Raw genomic sequence first — 16,819 nt, forward strand, 5'->3', positions numbered from 1 at the left:
AGAGTCAGGAGATGGAGACCATCCTGGCTAACACGGTGAAACCCCGTCTCTACTAAAAATACAAAAATATTAGCCGGGCGTGGTGGAGGGCTCCTATAGTCCCAGCTATGCGGGAGGCTGAGGCATGAACCCAGGAGGTGGAGCTTGCAGTGAGCCAAGATCAGGCCACTGCATTCCAGCCTGGGCGACAGAGCCAGACTCCTCTCAAAAAAAAAAAAAAAAGAAAGCAGAAGCTCAGATACTTGCACGCCAGTTGTTCCCAGTAGCGTTATCCACAATAGTCAAAAGATGGGGCTGGGCATGCTGGATCACATCTGTAATTCCAGCAGTTTGGGAGGCTGAGGCTGAAGGACCCCTTGAGGCAAGGTGTTCAAGACCGGATTGGGCAAAATGTGAGATCGCTACTTCTACAAAAAAAATTTAAAATTAGCTGCCACTGCACTGCAGCCTGGTGACATTATGAGACCTTGTCATCCCCTCCCCCCCAAAAAAAGATAGATTTAACCCAATGTCCATTGACAGATAAATATGTGATATATACATGCAATGGGATATAATTAAGCCTTAGAAAAAATGAAATTCTCATAAATACCATGTCGTGAATGAACTTTGAGGACATTAAGCTAAGTGAAAAAAGCCAAACAGGACAAATATTGTATAATCCACTTCTATTAGATACATAAAAGCGCAATCAAAATTTATAGAGATAGACAATGGGTACCAAGGGCTGAAGGGGAGCAGATGGGGAGTTTTTGTTTAATGGTTATAGAGTTTCAGTTTGGGATGCTAAAGAAGTTCTGGAGATGGATGATGGTGATGGTTCCACCACACTAAATTTATTTAATTTTACCAAAACGTACTCTTAAAATGATTAAAATGGCAAATTTTATATTATGTATGTTTTACCACAATTTAAAAAATGCCATGGGGGAAAATATGCATAAGGATATAAAGTAAGTCATCTAGAAGAGAAATGTTAAAAATTTACAAAACAAAAGCTAATCCTATTTTTAGTGTTTTACCTGGTGTGACTATATTAACTTTACTATTTATTTATTTATTTATATTTATTTATTTGTTTGAGATGGAGTCTCACACTGTCACCCAGACTGGAGTTTAGTGACATGATCTCAGCTCACTTCAACTTCCATCTCCCAGGTTCAAGCGATTCTCCTGCCTCAGCCTCCAGAGTAGCTGGGATTCCAGGCGTGCATCACCATGCCCAGCTAATTTTTGTATTTTTAGTAGAGACGGGATTTCACCATGTTGGCCAGCTTGGTTTCAAATTCCTGACCTCCAGTGGTCCTCCTGCCTCAACCTCCCAAAGTTATAGGATCACACCTACAATCCCAAAGTGGGATTGTAGGTGTGAGCCACCACATCCGGCCAACATTTTTTAAAATGTAGAATTTAAGACAAGAAGCATTACCACAGAGATATTTCATAACAATAAGATATGTATTTTATAGTAATAGGAGACATTTTATAAAAGAGAAACATAAACATTCTAAATGTGTATGCATCCAATAACATGGTTTCAAAATACATAGACCACAAATGATGTGAAAACTTTTGTCCACACAAAAATCTGTATACAATTGTTAATAGCAGCTTTATTTGTAATAGCAAAACACTGGAAAGCATCAAAATGTCTTTCAATATGTGAATGGTTAAATAACAGTTGTCCATACATCCCACGGAATACTCAGCAATAAAAAGTCAGGAGCTATTGATATCATGAGTTGGATGGATCTTGAGGGAACTAGGCTGTGGAAAAGGCCAATTTTTAAAGGTCATCTATTATATGATTCTATTTCTATAACATTCTCAAAATGAAAAAGAATGGTAGAATTTTTGTCAAGGCCGGGCACAGTGGCTCACGCCTGTAATCCGAGCACTGTGGGAGGCCAAGGCAAGAAGATCACTTGAAGTCAGGAGTTTGAGACCAGCCTAGCCAACATGGTGAAATCTCATCTCTACTAAAAATAGAAAAAGTAACCAGGCCTGGCGACTGACACCTGTAATCCCAGCTACTCGGGAGGCAGAGGCAGAGGCAGGAGAATCACTTGAACACGGGAGGCAGAGGTTGCAGTGAGCCGAGATTGCACTCCAGCCTGGGAGAAAGAGCGAGACTCTATCTTAAACAAACAAACAAACAAACAAAAAAAAAGAATTTTTGTCAAAAGGAGAGGTAAGTCGGTATGACTAATTAAGGGGTGGCATTCACAGGGAGATCTTTGTGGTGCTGGAATTATTTTTGTATCTGGTTTCCAGTGTTAGGTACCCAAACCTACACATGTGATAAAAATGATTTAGAACCATACACACATATCATACCAGTGTCAAATTCCTGTGTTCGATATTGTGTTATATAAGAAGTAACCATTGGGCCGGCACATTGGGTGGCTCACCCATGTAATCCCAGCACTTTGGGAGGCTGAGACGGGTGGATCACCTGAGGTCAGGAATTTAAGACTAGCTAGGTCAACATGGTGAAACCTTGTCTCTACTAAAAGTACAAAAATTAGCCTGTTGTGCTGGTGGGTGCCCGTAATCCCAGCTACTCCGGAGCCTGAGGCAGGAGAATCGCTTGAACCCAAGAGGGGAGGTTGCAGTCAGCCGATATCACACCACTGGACTCACTCCTGGGCAACAGAGCGAGACCCAGTCTCAAAAAAAAAAAAAAAAAATGAAGAAGTAATCTTTGTAGGAAACTGGGTTGAGGGTACAGGGGAGTTCTCTACTTTCTTTGTAACTCCTTGTTAATCTATAATAATTTTAAAATTAAAAGTTAAGATGACCTGATGGTTCACAGGAACTAAACAGTGAAAAGAAAAACAGGCTGGACACGGTGGCTTACGCCTGTAATCCCAGCACTTTGGGAGGCCGAGGGGGGCGGATCATGAGGTCAGGAAATCAAGACCATTCTGGCTAATACGGTGAAACCCCCGTCTCTACTAAAAATACAAAAAATTAGCCGGGCGTGGTGGCGGGCACCTGTAGTCCCAGCTACTTGGGAGGCTGAGGCAGGAGAATGGCGTGAACCCGGGAGGCGGAGCTTGCAGTGAGCCGAGACCGCGCTACTGCACTCCAACCTGGGCAACAGAGCAAGACTCTGTCTCAAAAAAAAAAAAAGAAAAAGAAAAAGAAAAAAAGAAAAACAACAACAAAACCACGATGGAACTAAAAATAGGAAAATCCACACTCATGGCTGAAGGTTTTCCATACTTCCTGTGAGGTCACAGGGCAAACCACTGCCCCCAAAATTGGAGAGACAGAAAGGCAAATACGGAGTACTACAACTTACCAGACCAGAAAGCCAAAGAGCAAAATCCTCCACCTGAATCAGTGCTGGAGGAGGGACACCTGAGCTGTAATTAAGACACTGCTTGAGGCTTTCTGTGGACGAATCTCAGGAAAAAATCTCCAGCTACAAATTTGTGAATTTTATCTCAGGAGCTCAACCAAGTTCTCACAATGAGGGAGAAAAATCCCCTCTGGTAGCGGGTAGGGCAAGAACCAGTTTGCAACAGGCCAGATCATTCTGGTTTTTTTTTTTTTTTTTTTTTAAGACGGAGTCTCAATCTATCGCCCAGGCTGGCGTGCAGCGGCGCGATCTCAGCTCACTGCAACCTCCGCCTCCTGGGTTTTAAGCAGTTCTCTCTGCCTCAGCCTCCTGAGCAGCTGGGATCACAGGCGCCTGCCATCACGCCCGGCTAATTTTTGTATCTTTAGTAGAGACGGGGTTTCGCCATGTTGGCCAAGCTGGTCTTGAACTCCTGATCTCAGGTGATCCACCTGCCTCGGCCTCCCAAAGTGCTGGGATTACAGGCATAAGCCACTGCGCCCAGCCCATTCTGTTCTTCTTAACAAGGTCTGCCCTCAGGAGAAACCATTTAATCTCAATCTAACCTGCTGGGGTTTTATCAAGAGCCCGATGGATCTGCGGGAAGGGAAATAACCAACCCCAGCCCACTCTAGCCATCCAGTACCACCGAAAGTGGGGAAAAACCTAAAAAGCATGTTTAAAGCTCACAGTCCAGAGACACAGGCTCACTAATAGACTGAGACCTACTTGTGGGACTGCAGAATGCTTTTCTCCCTCCACACTTTGCCACCACATTACTAAAGGCCTGCTTATAGCAGCTCATTTTACCCAGCACAGCATGTCCTGCTATCAAGAAAAAAATAACAAGACATAAAAAAAGACAAAATACACACTTTAAAGAGAGAGAGCAAACATCAGAACCAGACTCAGATATGACAGGGATGTTGGAATTCTCAGACCAGGAATTTGAAACAACTGATTAAGATGCTAAGATGACAGCATACAAGAACGCATGGGCAATGTAAGCAGAGAGATGAAAATTCTAAGAAAGAACCAAAAAGACGTGCTAGTGATCAAAAACACTATAATACCAAGACAATGAAAATACAAGCTGCAGATGGGGAGAAAATACAGGCAAAAGACATATCAGATAAAGTACTGTTATTCAAAATACACAGAGCTCTTAAAACTCATCAGTAAGAACATAAACAACCCCATGAAAAAATGGCCAAAGACCTTAACAGTCATTTCACCAAAGAAGATATACAGATGATTAATATGCATATGAAAAGATGCTCCACAGTATATGTTTAGGGAAATTCAAATTTTAAAAAAGTGAGATAACACAACATACCTATTAAAATGGCCAAAATCCAGAACACTGACAACACAAATGCTGATGAGGATGTGAAGTGACACCAATTCTCATTCATTGCTGGTGGAAATGCAAAATGGTCATCTCTTTGAAAGGCAATTTGGCAGTTTCTTTAAAAGCTAAATATACTTTTACCATAAAATTCAGCAATTGCACTCCTTAATATTTACCCAAAGAATTAAAGAGCTTAAGTCTACAAAAAACCTGCACATGAGTGTTTATAACAACTTTATTCATAATTTTCAAAACTTGGAAGCAACCAAGCTGTCCTTCAATAGGTGAATAGATGAACAAACTGTGGTATATCCATACAATGAAATATTGTTCAATGACAAAGAGAAATCGGCTATAAAGTCATTAAAAGACATAAAGGAACTTTACATGCATTTTTTTTTTTTTTTTGTATTTTGTTGTTGTTGTTGTTGTTGTTGTTTTTGAGACAGAGTCTCACTCTGTTGCCCAGGCTAGAGTGCAATGGCACGATCTTGGCTCACTGCAACCTCCGCCTCCCGGGTTCAAGCTATTCTCATGTCTCAGCCGCCCTAGTAGCTGGGATTACAGGCGCCCACCACCGCGCCCGGCTAATTTTTGTATTTTTAGTAGAGACGGGGTTTCACCATGTTGGTCAGGCTGGTCTTGAACTCGCGACCTCAGGTGATCCGCCTGCCTCGGCCTCCCAAAGTGCTGGGATTACAGGCGTGAGCCACCGTGCCCAGCTACATGCATATTTTGTTTGTATGTTTTTTGTCTTTTATTTTCAAGACAGAGTCTTGCTCTGTTGCCCAGGCTGGAGTACAGTGGCACGATCTCGGCTCACTGCAACCTCTGCCTCGCGGGTTCAAGCAATTCTCTTGCCTCAGCCTCCCGAGTAGCTGGGATTATAGGCACCGGCCACCGCGCCCAGCTAATTTTTGTTTTTTTAATAGAGACGGGGTTCCTCCATGTTGGCCACGCTGGTCTCAAACTGCGCCCACCTTGGCCTCCCAACGTGCTGGGATTACAGGCATGAGCCACTGTGCCTGGTCAATATTGTATTAATATTGATTCATTCATTGCAACCAATGTACCACATTAATGCAAGATGTTAATGTTAAAAACACTTTGCATACTAGCTCAAAATGAAGTTAGGGAAGGGATTATATGGGAATTCTGTATTTTCTGCACAGTTTTCATATACATCTAAAAATGGTCTAAAATATAAAGTTTATTTAAAAAGGTAAACATGGCCTGGCATGGTGGCTCAAGCCTGTAATTTCAAAAGCCAGCACTTTGGGAGGCCAAGGTGGGAGGATCACTTAAGGCCAGGAGTTCCAGACTAGCCTGGGCAACGTAGTGAGACCCTGTCTCTACAAAAATTTAAAAAATTAACCAGACATAGTGGGACTACACATCTGTAGTCCCAGCCACTCAAGAGGTTGAGGTGGGAGGATTGCTTGAGCCCAAGAGTTCAAGGTTGCAGAGAGCTACACTTCAGCTTGGGCAACAGAGACCCTGTCTCAAGAAAGGAAAAGAATAATAATAAGAAGAATAAGAATAATAAAAAAAAGTAAACACAATTTCTTAGAGCTGCTAGCAGCTGTAGTAAAAAAAAAGAAAAAAGAAAAAAAAAAGGTGGCCGGGTGCAGTCGCTCAAGCCTGTAGTCTCAGCACTTTGGGAGGCCAAGGCAGGCTGATCACCTGAGGTCAGGAGCTTGAGACCAGCCTTGCCAACATGGCGAAACCCCGTCTCTACAAAAATACAAAAATTAGCCAGGTGTGGTTGTAGGCGCCTGTAATCCCAGCTACCTGGGAGGCTGAGGCAGGAGAATTGCTTGAGCTCGGGAGGCGTAGGCTGCAGTGAGCTGAGATGGCACCATTGCACTCCAGCTTGGCGGACAAAGCAAGACTCCATCTCAAAGAAAGAAAGAAAGAAAAAAAAAGGTAAACATAGGTGGATAGGGGATAACATAATTGTAAATGACCTTAGCTGTTTAAAACATGGACTTCAATTATCTTAAATTATCAAGGAATTAGAAGAGCTACACCTAATAGTTAAATTCTGCCATTTTTAAAGGTAATTAACTGAATTGTTATCACAGTGGCAAAGCATGAGAGGTAATTAACTGAATTGTTATCACAGTGACAAAGCATGAGAGGTAATTAACTGAATTGTTATCACAGTGACAAAGTGTGAGGGCTTTTGAAAGGGGTTGAGGCGTGGATTTAGATTTATCCATAATACCAACTTAAACAAAAGCCACCAACAAAACCAAACCAAGGGAGCCCTCAAAGAATCAAAATCAAATCCTTACTGTGCTACCACAGACAGATGCCTGTAGCTCAGGGATCAGGAGCTGGCCTCAGTGTGAAATCCCCAAGTTGCCAGTCAGGGAAGGACCAGAACAAGCTAGGAAGGATTTAGTGCCTGAGTGAAGAAGATGGGTGTCTGAGGGAGGCTTTCACTCCTTTGTGACTCACAGCACTAATACAAAGACCAAACTCGGTAAGTGAGGAGGTTGATTTCTGTCTTTGGTTATTACAACTGGGAGAGCACTCTGGATCTGAAGATCAGAGTGTACTCTGCAGGGTGGTTTTGCTTAGACTTTTATAAAGAGAGGTAGATAGTAAAAAAGATCAGTGGTTGCCAGGGAGTTGGGGAAGGTGTGGTACAAATAGGTGGAGGAAGGTGAGGTAAAAATATAACCTCAAAAGTTATAGGTGACGTTATTTACATTTGGAATTACTTGTGAGGATGATTATATGCTGGGTCCTATGAATCCTTCTGGCCAATCATTAAACCTAGGAGTGAGTCTTGGAGACCCGCAACACAAGAGACAAACAGTTCTAATTTTAGCTAATCACTCATGAAACAGAGAATTGGATTGGCTAGGAGATAAAAGGGAACGGTCTGCCTATCAGTAGATTCAGGCAAAAGGGGAAGGTTTGTGGCCGGGCGTGGTGGCTCACGCCTGTAATCCCAGCACTTTGGGAGGCCGACACGGATGGATCATGAAGTCGGGAGATCGAGACCATCCTGGCTAACACGGTGAAACCCCCGTCTCTGCTAAAAATACAAAGTTAGCCGGGCGTAGTGCGGGCGCCTATAGTCTCAGCTACTGGGGAGGCTGAGGCAGGAGAATGGCGTGAACCCTGGAGGCGGAGCTTGCAGTGAGCCGAGATCGCGCCACTGCACTCCAGACTGGGAGACTGGGAGAGAGTGAGACTCCGTCTCAAAAAAAAGAGGAAGGTTGTGTTTGGCTTTGTCAATAACTAAATAGTATACAGTTTCACATTATATAGGAGGTAAGGTTTGTCGACTTCAACTATCTCATGCATTTTAATATAGTATATGCTAAATTATTATTCTTTTAATTATCCAAATAATGGATATTTTCTGAATATAAATATTCTACACAATACAGGAAAAACAGCAAAAATATCTCCTCTCACCTGCAATGCCACTCCCTTTCTCAGAAATAATTACTATTCCTAGATTAGTGTGTTTAGCCTTATATTATGTAGAATTTGCCAAAAAGAAATGTATATTCTTAAGTAAATATATGTGCCTAATCCTTCATTTTTCCTAAAACTCAATACTTCCGGCTGGGCGTGGTGGCTCACGCCTGTAATCCCAGCACTTTGGGAGACAGAGGCGGGCGGATCACCTGAGGTCGGGAGTTCAAGACCAGCCTGACCAATATGGAGAAACCCCATCTGTACTAAAAATACAAAAAAAAAAAAAAAAATCTTGGCGTAGTACCGCATGTCTGTAATCTCAGCTACTTGGGAGGCTGAGGCAGGAGAATCACTTGAACCCGGGAGGCAGAGGTTGCAGTGAGCCAAGATCGCGCCATTGCACTCCAGCCTGGGCAACAAGAGCAAAACTGTCTCAGAAAAAAAAAAGAAAAGAAAAGAAATTATCCCAGATGGTGGTGTCTGGTGGTGTCTTCAATTCTAGGAAGCATCCCATTTCAGCAGGAAGTTTTGAATCACCAAATCCCTATGCCCATCCAATTAATATCCTAAGGAACCATATATGTTTTACTTTCTCTGAAATATAGCACCCAGAAAGGAAACTAGGAGGGTGTTCATGAAGGGCGATTTGAAAGCAACCGACAAAAAAAAAAAAAAAAACAGAAAAACAAAAACAAAAACAAAACAAAACAACTCATTCCTTACAGATGGCCGAAATAGCTCAATTAGGAGAGTGTTAGACTGAAGATCTGCAGGTCTCTGGTTAAATTCTGGGTTTCGACAGCCATTTAGGGGCTCTCTTGTACATGTCGACTCTGCTAAATTAATGTTTCACCGCGTTAACTGTGTAATACTGGCCCTCCACCAAATGTCAGCCATCTACCAATATGTAAGTCCATATTGACATTTAATTTATATGGAAAGGGAATACATGCATTTGCCCTTATAATGAAAAGGGCTCTTGTAAGTCATTTCACAAAACGCAGTTCCACACCCATAAACATGAGCTCCTCCACAGATTTTAGTAATTCGTTGAGGGGAAGAAAGCAATCTTATTCAGTACCTCATTCAGTGTGCACTTACATGTTTTTTTGTTTTCCAGACGGAGTCTCGCTCTGTCGCCCAGGTTGGAGTGCAGTGGCGCGATCTCGGCTCACTGCAACCTCCGTCTGCTGGGTTCAAGCGATTTTTTGGTATTTTTAGTAGAGACGGGGTTTCACCATGTTGGCTAGGATGGTCTCGGTCACCTGACCTCGTGATCCCCTCACCTCGGCCTCCCAAAGTGTTGGGATTACAGGCGTGAGCCACCGTGCTCGGCCGCACTTACATGTTACGATGTTATGAAACACATAAGAATCAGGGCATAAGCACTTTTTTTTTTTTTTTTTTTTTTTTAAGACGGAGTATCGCTCTGTCGTCCAGGCTGGAGTGCAGTGGCTTGATTTCGGCTCACTGCAAACTCCGCCTCCCGGATTCAAGCGATTCTCCTGCCTCAGCCTCCCGAGTAACTGGGATTACAGGGGCCCTCCGCCACACCCGGCTAATTTTTGTATTTTTTTAGTAGAGACGGGGTTTCGCCTTGTTGGCCAGGCTGGTCTCAAACTCCTGACTTTAGGTAATCTGCCCGCCTCGGCCTCCCAAAGTGCTGGGATTACAGGAGTGAGTCACCGCGCCTGGCCAAGCACTTTCGGTTCTATGCTTAACTCCCTCTGTTTCTACTTTCACTCAGAATTTGGTCTGTTAAATCCTTAAATTATTATCAGCACTTTGAATTTTTTTAGAAGTTTTGCTTGTTTTATACAGCATTTTAGTTGTTTTCAGTTGCAGGGACAGTCCCAGTGCATGACTAGTCATTTTTACTGTGCAGAGACGCAAGAGATGACATATTAAAAATAACCTGAATTTTAGTAATACTAAGGCTATATGTGATTACACACACACACACACACATATATATGCGCATATATATATTCACATTGTAAAATAAATGAGCTGGGCACAGTGGCAGGTGCGGGAGCACAGTGGCCCCAGATAGTTGGGAAGCTGAGGCGAGAGGATCACTTGGGTCTATGGCTTCAAGGCCAGCCTGGACAACATGGCGAGGTCATCCACATTTCTTTAAAAAAAAAAAAATTGTTAGTATTGATTCAGTATTTTTCCTGAGGCAGTCTTAAATTAAAAAAAAAAAAAGTATTGATTCAGTATTTTTCCTGAGGCAGTCTTAGATAATTAAAATAACCTAATCTGGAATATAACATAAATATTTTGAAATTATCTTACAAGGCCAAGATCGGTGGCTCATGCCGGTAATCCCAACACTTTGGAAGGCTGAGGCGGCCGGATCACCTGAGGTCAGGAGGTCGATAGCGGCCTGGACAACATGGTGAAACCCCGTCTCTACTAAAAATACAAAAAATAGACGGGTGTGGTGGCGGGCGCCTGTAATCCCCGCTACTTGGGGAGGCTGAGGCAGGAAAATCGCTTGAGCCCAGGAGGCGGAGGCTGCAGTGAGCCGAGATCGCGCCATTGCACTCCAGCCTGGGCGACAGAGAGAGACTCCGTCTCAAAAAAAAAAAAGAAAAGAGAAAAAGAAAAAGATATATGTATATATCTTACAAGACACTTGTGACAGATGTTCCGCTGTGTTGCCAATAATGCAGGTGAAGATAGTAATGATATGCTTGATTATGCATAGATTATTTTAGGGAAGATAAGAAAGTAAGAAATTCGATAGTCTCTGAGGAGGATATGGGGATAGGATCTAAGATCAACGGAGATTTGATCATCATTTTATACCATGTTTACGGTTAAGGAAGGACAGAAAACCTTGTATTGAACCCTTCTTTTTGTCTGGAATTACTGCTGGTAACGTTAACACAAAGTATTTCATTTAAAGCAAAGTAAAGAATAATATGGTTTTTGGATCCAGGAAACACAATTGAAGGTGGGAGTGGGGTGAGAAGAACAGATTTAAATCTTAGGTGTTACTAGCAAAAAATGTGATTTCTCTAGTCCCAGGTGCAGATTTCTCCAATAGTATTTGGTTTTGGTTACAAAAGAAAGAGCAAATATCCAGGCTGGTGCTGTTAGAGTGAGGACAGCATGAAGAGCTCTCTGCCTGTCAACAAGCCTCAGGACAGAGTACAGGAATGTCAGAAGATTAGCTCCAATTTATCTGAAGAAGAAAAAAGGGTAATCCTTCCGGTGTTGATGTCATATATGACAAGTTCATTCCCTTGCTATGGCTTTACATGTGAACTTCGGGGGTCTATAAGCACCAGTCGGAATGTGCAAGAGGGATCCTCAAAAGCCAGAATGTAATTCTTTGCGACGGGTGAAGAGGATGTGTTACTGCAGGAACTGTATCGGAGAGTTTCCTTTCAGGTGATTTTTGAGCAAGTAGAAGCCTCAGTTCTTGACACCTAGGATAAAACCTCTTGAGGACTAGAAGAATAAAAAACATCGAAGCTCCTGGTGGTACTTCGGTCTTTAACCGTTGAATATATTAAGAGTAACACTAGAATTCCAACACTTCCTTGCGCCAGCGTCAGTTTTAGAATCAACAAAATCGTTACTTGCTGATTCATTTAACTGCTAATATATTCGTTAAAAGTTTATTAGGCGTCAGTGATCTTGAAAGTTCCAAAAACACGAAGGAAACCCCAGGCACATGTAGAGAGATAGTTCCTGACGCTGCAGGAGGTTTCTCTCAACTTGTCTCCAGGTAATAAAACCAGTAGCCTGACCAAGGATGAAAGAGCGTATCTCACTTATTCTGGCCTCTCCAACTCGGGCTGAAATCCTTCGGTTCCCAAGTTGGAATTTGAGTGACACACAACAAGTGCTGTTAAGTGAGACTTAATACCTAGCGAGGTGCCACCACAATCTTGCCCTTCTGCAAACCTCTGTAGCCCTTTTCTACCACTCTCAAAAAACATACCAGATTTACTATGTAATTCCGGTACTGCTGGGCTACCTCAGTTTCCACCCCTGGTATCTTCGCCGATTACATCAATGCTTATGTTTGTGACTTCAGAGACACTGAGAAGGCGCGGCTCCTTCCCTCAACCCCGTTCGCCTTCCTTTCGGCGGCGTTGTCTTGAACCAACTTGAAAATAATAAGTCCTTAAGTTACAAGTCACTAAAGGGAAGTTTGCAACTTGCGATCCAGTACACTGACATGCCTCTAAAAAGAGAAGGCTGCCGACTCTGGGCGTAATGCCTTTGAATTAGCCATACTCCGCAAGGAGCAGTGCCGTTCAAAAAAAAAATAAATAAATTTGTTGTCTAACAACAACAAAAATAAAATAAAAAGAGGAGGTGCCCTTCACTCCCCATTGAAAATCCTATTACAGCGCTTTTTCCACATCCTCTGTCAAAAATTTCTCCGTGAATTTTCTAGTCTGGCTCAGAGTTAAAATAATTTGGACTTCCTTGCTAAAGTCTGTGAATATAGTCTCAAAGGTCTCTTTTGAAAGGAGTAAGAAAGAAAAAAGTTCTGTTTTATTTAGAAAAACAAAAATGTCAACGAATTTATATATGGTTTCCTTTAAAAAGCTAGCAAAGTCGTGTGGCCGGTTAGCTCAGTTGGTTAGAGCGTGGTGCTAATAACGCCAAGGTCGCGGGTTCGATCCCCGTACGGGCCACTGCGTGTCACAGTCCGTTCAGGTAGCTGAACGGCGGAATTTTAATTCAAGCCTGTCGAATCACAGCTGCTCTAAATCCGAAATTAAAACGCTCTGTTATTCATCAAGCGAGAAGGCTATTTACGTTCGTTTCCGTATATTTTAAAAAATAAAAAGAACAGGCCAGGCACGGTGGCTCGAACTTGTAATCTCAGCACTTTGGGAGGCCGAGGCGGTGTGATCATTTGAGGTCAGGAGTTGGAGACCAGCCTGACCAATATGGTGAAACCTCGTCTCAACTAAAAACACAAAATAAGCTGGGCTCATGCCTATAATCCCAGCTACTAGGGAGGCTGAGGCAGGAGAATCACTTGAGCCCGGGAGGCGGAGTTTGCGGTGAGCTGAGACCGTGCCATAGTACTCCAGCCTGGGCAACAAGAGCGAAACTCCGTCTCAAAACAAACAAAGAACAACAAAAAAGATGTAAGCATTAGGAAGAATGTATTGAAGAAAATTGGGTTGGAGTAGTGCGGCAGCTAGGTGGGTGCGTTTTAGGGAACGGGGAACTAAGAAGAGATATGACATTTGCCTGTTTAGTTTTTAGTGAAAAGTTAGGAAGCAATATATACTTTTTTCAATGTTTTTTTTATTCTCAATATTGAAAGGAAGACAATATTATTTTGACTCTTTAAACGAGTTTCGATAGGGAAAGGAAAGCAGGCTCAGCGTGGCCGGTGGCTTGGTGAGAGTGTGGTACTAATAGCAGCAAGATATGAGGTTTTGTTCCTCGTAGCGGCTGTGCTTCATTCTTTTTTTCTGATCCCAGGAAGTTTCCAAGGCAAATAAATACCCACACCACGTGAGGCTGCCACTGGCTTTCACGGAAAATTTCTCCCCTTTAGCTTAAACGGTGTGTAAGTGAATGCGATGTTTTAAGAATCGCCAGTTCTCCGTTCAACCTGTCCACAGCCCAACACATTTGGACTACAAGGTTTGTGGTTTCATTCGTTTACCCGCAGTGCCCCTGACAGCCCATACTGGTAAGTAACTTCAGTAAACTCACCTGAGATGCAGAGCGAAGATCCAAGCTATAGGTTCGGAAACCGAGCCACATATTAAGATGCTCTTTTGGTTTAGTTTGAGGAATTTTCCCCCGCTTGACTGTGGTTGCTTCCCAGCCTCTCTCTCCTCCACCATCTTCCTGGTCGCTGAGAAAGTAGGTCCGTCTGTTCAGACACCGCCCCAAAGCTGCCACCTTCCACACTCATCTTCTTCTGGGATATCTATCTATCTATCTATCTATCTATCTATCTATCTATCTATCTATCTATCTATCATCTATCTGTCTATCTATCTATCTGTGTCCCTGCCGATTCTCCTGTCTTCTATTTCTCGAGGATCTCAGGGCGGAGGAAAAGTGGTGGGAACCTGGTAGGCAGAGAAGAAGTCCGTGGCGAGACTGGTGGATGGGGGCGATGTTGAGGCTGAGTTGTGTCCACCGACTTCAGGGTTGAGCTCTGTGTAGGAGGCCCAGCTGACGCAAGGAGCAGCTTGCATCTCGCATCCCCACAGCCCTACCTTTATGATTCAACGTTTCTTCAGATGTCCCCTTTCTTTTTGACAACAGTCATGCCCAGGGAAAGAGCTGTGCCTCAGAGACGCCAGGAATGTGGACTTCTCCCAATGGAAAAGAATACTGATGAAGAAGATCTACGTGAAAAAAAAAATTTTTTAAGCTTCTTTGATTTTTAAGCTTTCTAATGGTCTTTTTCTCCTTTCTCCAGTTGAGAAAGAGATGAAAGGTAGAAACAAAATCCTGTAGGTTGGCTCTTTCGACGCTTGTCTCTTTCACATTCAAGTAACAGCACACCACTCTGGAAAAGGACATTCACAGGATTGTTAATACGGCTTTGAAGAAGGAAAAAAGGTGAGCACAAGCGAGCCAGCCAGGAGTCGAACCTAGAATCTTCTGATCCGTAGTCAGACGCGTTATCCATTGCGCCACTGGCCCGCGCCTGCAATGCTAGCTTAACTGTTACTCTTTTCATAATTATACTGTATTACACTATTGGGGCCAGAAAAAAAAAATGATTGTTTCTTTATTTAGGTAGGGATTAAAACCCCAAACCGCACTGATTCAAGGAAAGCATGTTTTCTTTTGTGGTTTGTTGGCATAATAGACATTCACATAAAGTGTCTTTATTGAAAATAATGACCAATCTTCATCTTTGAAACATTGTATATGTGCTAAGATGAATGTCTTTCTTTCAAAGCAATATTGGTGTTTCTATCTTTCATGTGTGTGCCTACTTTTTAGCTTTTTGTTACTTTTTTTTCAGGCCAATCAGCTGCTTTTACCTGAATTTGATTTTTTTCCTTCTTTTTTTTTTGAGTCGGAGTTTCGCTCTTGTTGCCCAGGCTGGAGTGCAGCGGCGCGATCTCGGCTCACCGCAACCACCGCCTCCTGGGTTCAAGTGACTCTCATGCCTCAGCCTCCCAAGTAGCTGGGATTACAGGCATGTGCCTCCATGCCCGGCTAATTTTGTATTTTTAGTAGAGACGGGGTTTCTCCATGTTGGTCAGGCTGATCTCGAACTTCCTACCTTAGGTGACCCGCCCGCCTCGGCCTCCCGAAGTGCTGGGATTACAGGCGCGAGCCACCGCGCCCGGCCTGAATTTCATTTTTAATATACTTACATTGGGCACTAATGATGTATGTGGATCAGTAATGAGAAATCTGTATTATTTTAAATTTAGATATTGCAAAAAGTAAAGTGCTTTGTAATACATTTCTGGAAGCATTAATCATAGTTTTTCCCTCTTCTCGTCCAAAAGGAAAAAACAAGTACCCACTCACTAGGGAGAAGTTTATTGTAAAATTGTATTACAACTCAAAGTAGCAGATGAAGAAAGTACACATTTTTCAGAATCACATTTGACATAGAAACTTAGAAACAAGGAACTTTACTTGCATAGCTGTTCAAAGTAAGCAAAATAGTGGACAATGAAGAAGTGCTTATAAGGAGACGAAGTTTCGTATGGGTTTAAGAAGGTGGTCAGAAGCCAAAATGTATCCTCTTTGTGCCTCTGTTTCCTCGTTTATACAAAACGCTTTGAAGAGCAACTAATGCATATGACGGATTGTTATCATCCTAAATTTTTTGGCTCCCACCAGCTGTGAGATCAGGACAAATACAAAGTAAAGATTGCTGCCTGAGAATGCTTTAACAAAGCTGTCATACTAGTAATCGAAACGGGAAATTGTATTCCTAATATTTTCAACGTTGCACCTGTCTTGTATTTGCCATTATGATTAGATGTAAGACAACCAACATTTTCTTTTTCTTTGAGACAGTCTAGCCTCACTCTGTCTCCCAAGCTGGGGTGCAGTGGCGCGATCTCGGCCACTGCAACCTTCGCCTCCCAGGTTCAAGCGATTCTCCTGCCTCAGGCTCCCAAGTAGCTGGGACTACAGGCGTGCGCCAGCAAGCCCAGCTAATTTTTCTGCATTTTTAGTAGAGACGGGGTTTCAATGTGTTAGTCAGGCTGGTCTCCAACTCCTGACCTCAAATGATCCTCCCGTTTCGGCCTCCCGAAGTGCGGGGATTGCAGGAGTGAGCCACCGCGCCCGGCCTTCAAATGTGCATATTTCTTGATGTACATTTCCACAAGTGTGCGCGCGCGCTGTAAAAGCCACAGCGATAGCACTCACAACTTTCCATCCTAGTGAACTAATATTAGAAAGTAGCAAATTGGAAATCTAACCAGAAAATGGCGACGCTGTGAGCAGGATTTGAACCTGCGCGGGGAATCCCCATTGGATTTCGAGTCCAACGCCTTAACCACTCGGCCATCACAGCCCCGGGGTCACTTTTTGTCTCATAGGAAGTCGTGTTAGGCTCTTTGACTCTCTCACTCTTTAATGTTCCCACGACAGGTTAATGCTTCCGTGTTTGTGTTTGTCACTTTTTATATATTTGTCTCTCTTTTTCAACAAGAAGTTCCTAGGAAACATGATAGTGTCTTAATCTTTACTTG

At 42.9% G+C, this 16,819-nt stretch overlaps 3 non-coding genes across 3 annotated transcripts; 1 reads left to right on the top strand and 2 right to left on the bottom strand.

The window, feature by feature from the left end:
- The first annotated feature begins 12,728 nt into the window (after nucleotides 1-12,728).
- Nucleotides 12,729-12,802, top strand: TRNAI-AAU (transfer RNA isoleucine (anticodon AAU)). The gene has a single exon. It is a non-coding gene; the product is annotated as a tRNA-Ile (tRNA).
- A 1,917-nt stretch (nucleotides 12,803-14,719) lies between these two features.
- Nucleotides 14,720-14,792, bottom strand: TRNAR-ACG (transfer RNA arginine (anticodon ACG)). Its single transcript has one exon. It is a non-coding gene; the product is annotated as a tRNA-Arg (tRNA).
- A 1,767-nt stretch (nucleotides 14,793-16,559) lies between these two features.
- TRNAS-CGA (transfer RNA serine (anticodon CGA)) lies at nucleotides 16,560-16,641 on the bottom strand. Its single transcript has one exon. It is a non-coding gene; the product is annotated as a tRNA-Ser (tRNA).
- Between the last annotated feature and the right edge of the window lie 178 nt (nucleotides 16,642-16,819).

This window comes from Pongo pygmaeus, chromosome 5, assembly GCF_028885625.2.
Source record: "Pongo pygmaeus isolate AG05252 chromosome 5, NHGRI_mPonPyg2-v2.0_pri, whole genome shotgun sequence".
Taxonomy (NCBI): domain Eukaryota; kingdom Metazoa; phylum Chordata; class Mammalia; order Primates; family Hominidae; genus Pongo; species Pongo pygmaeus.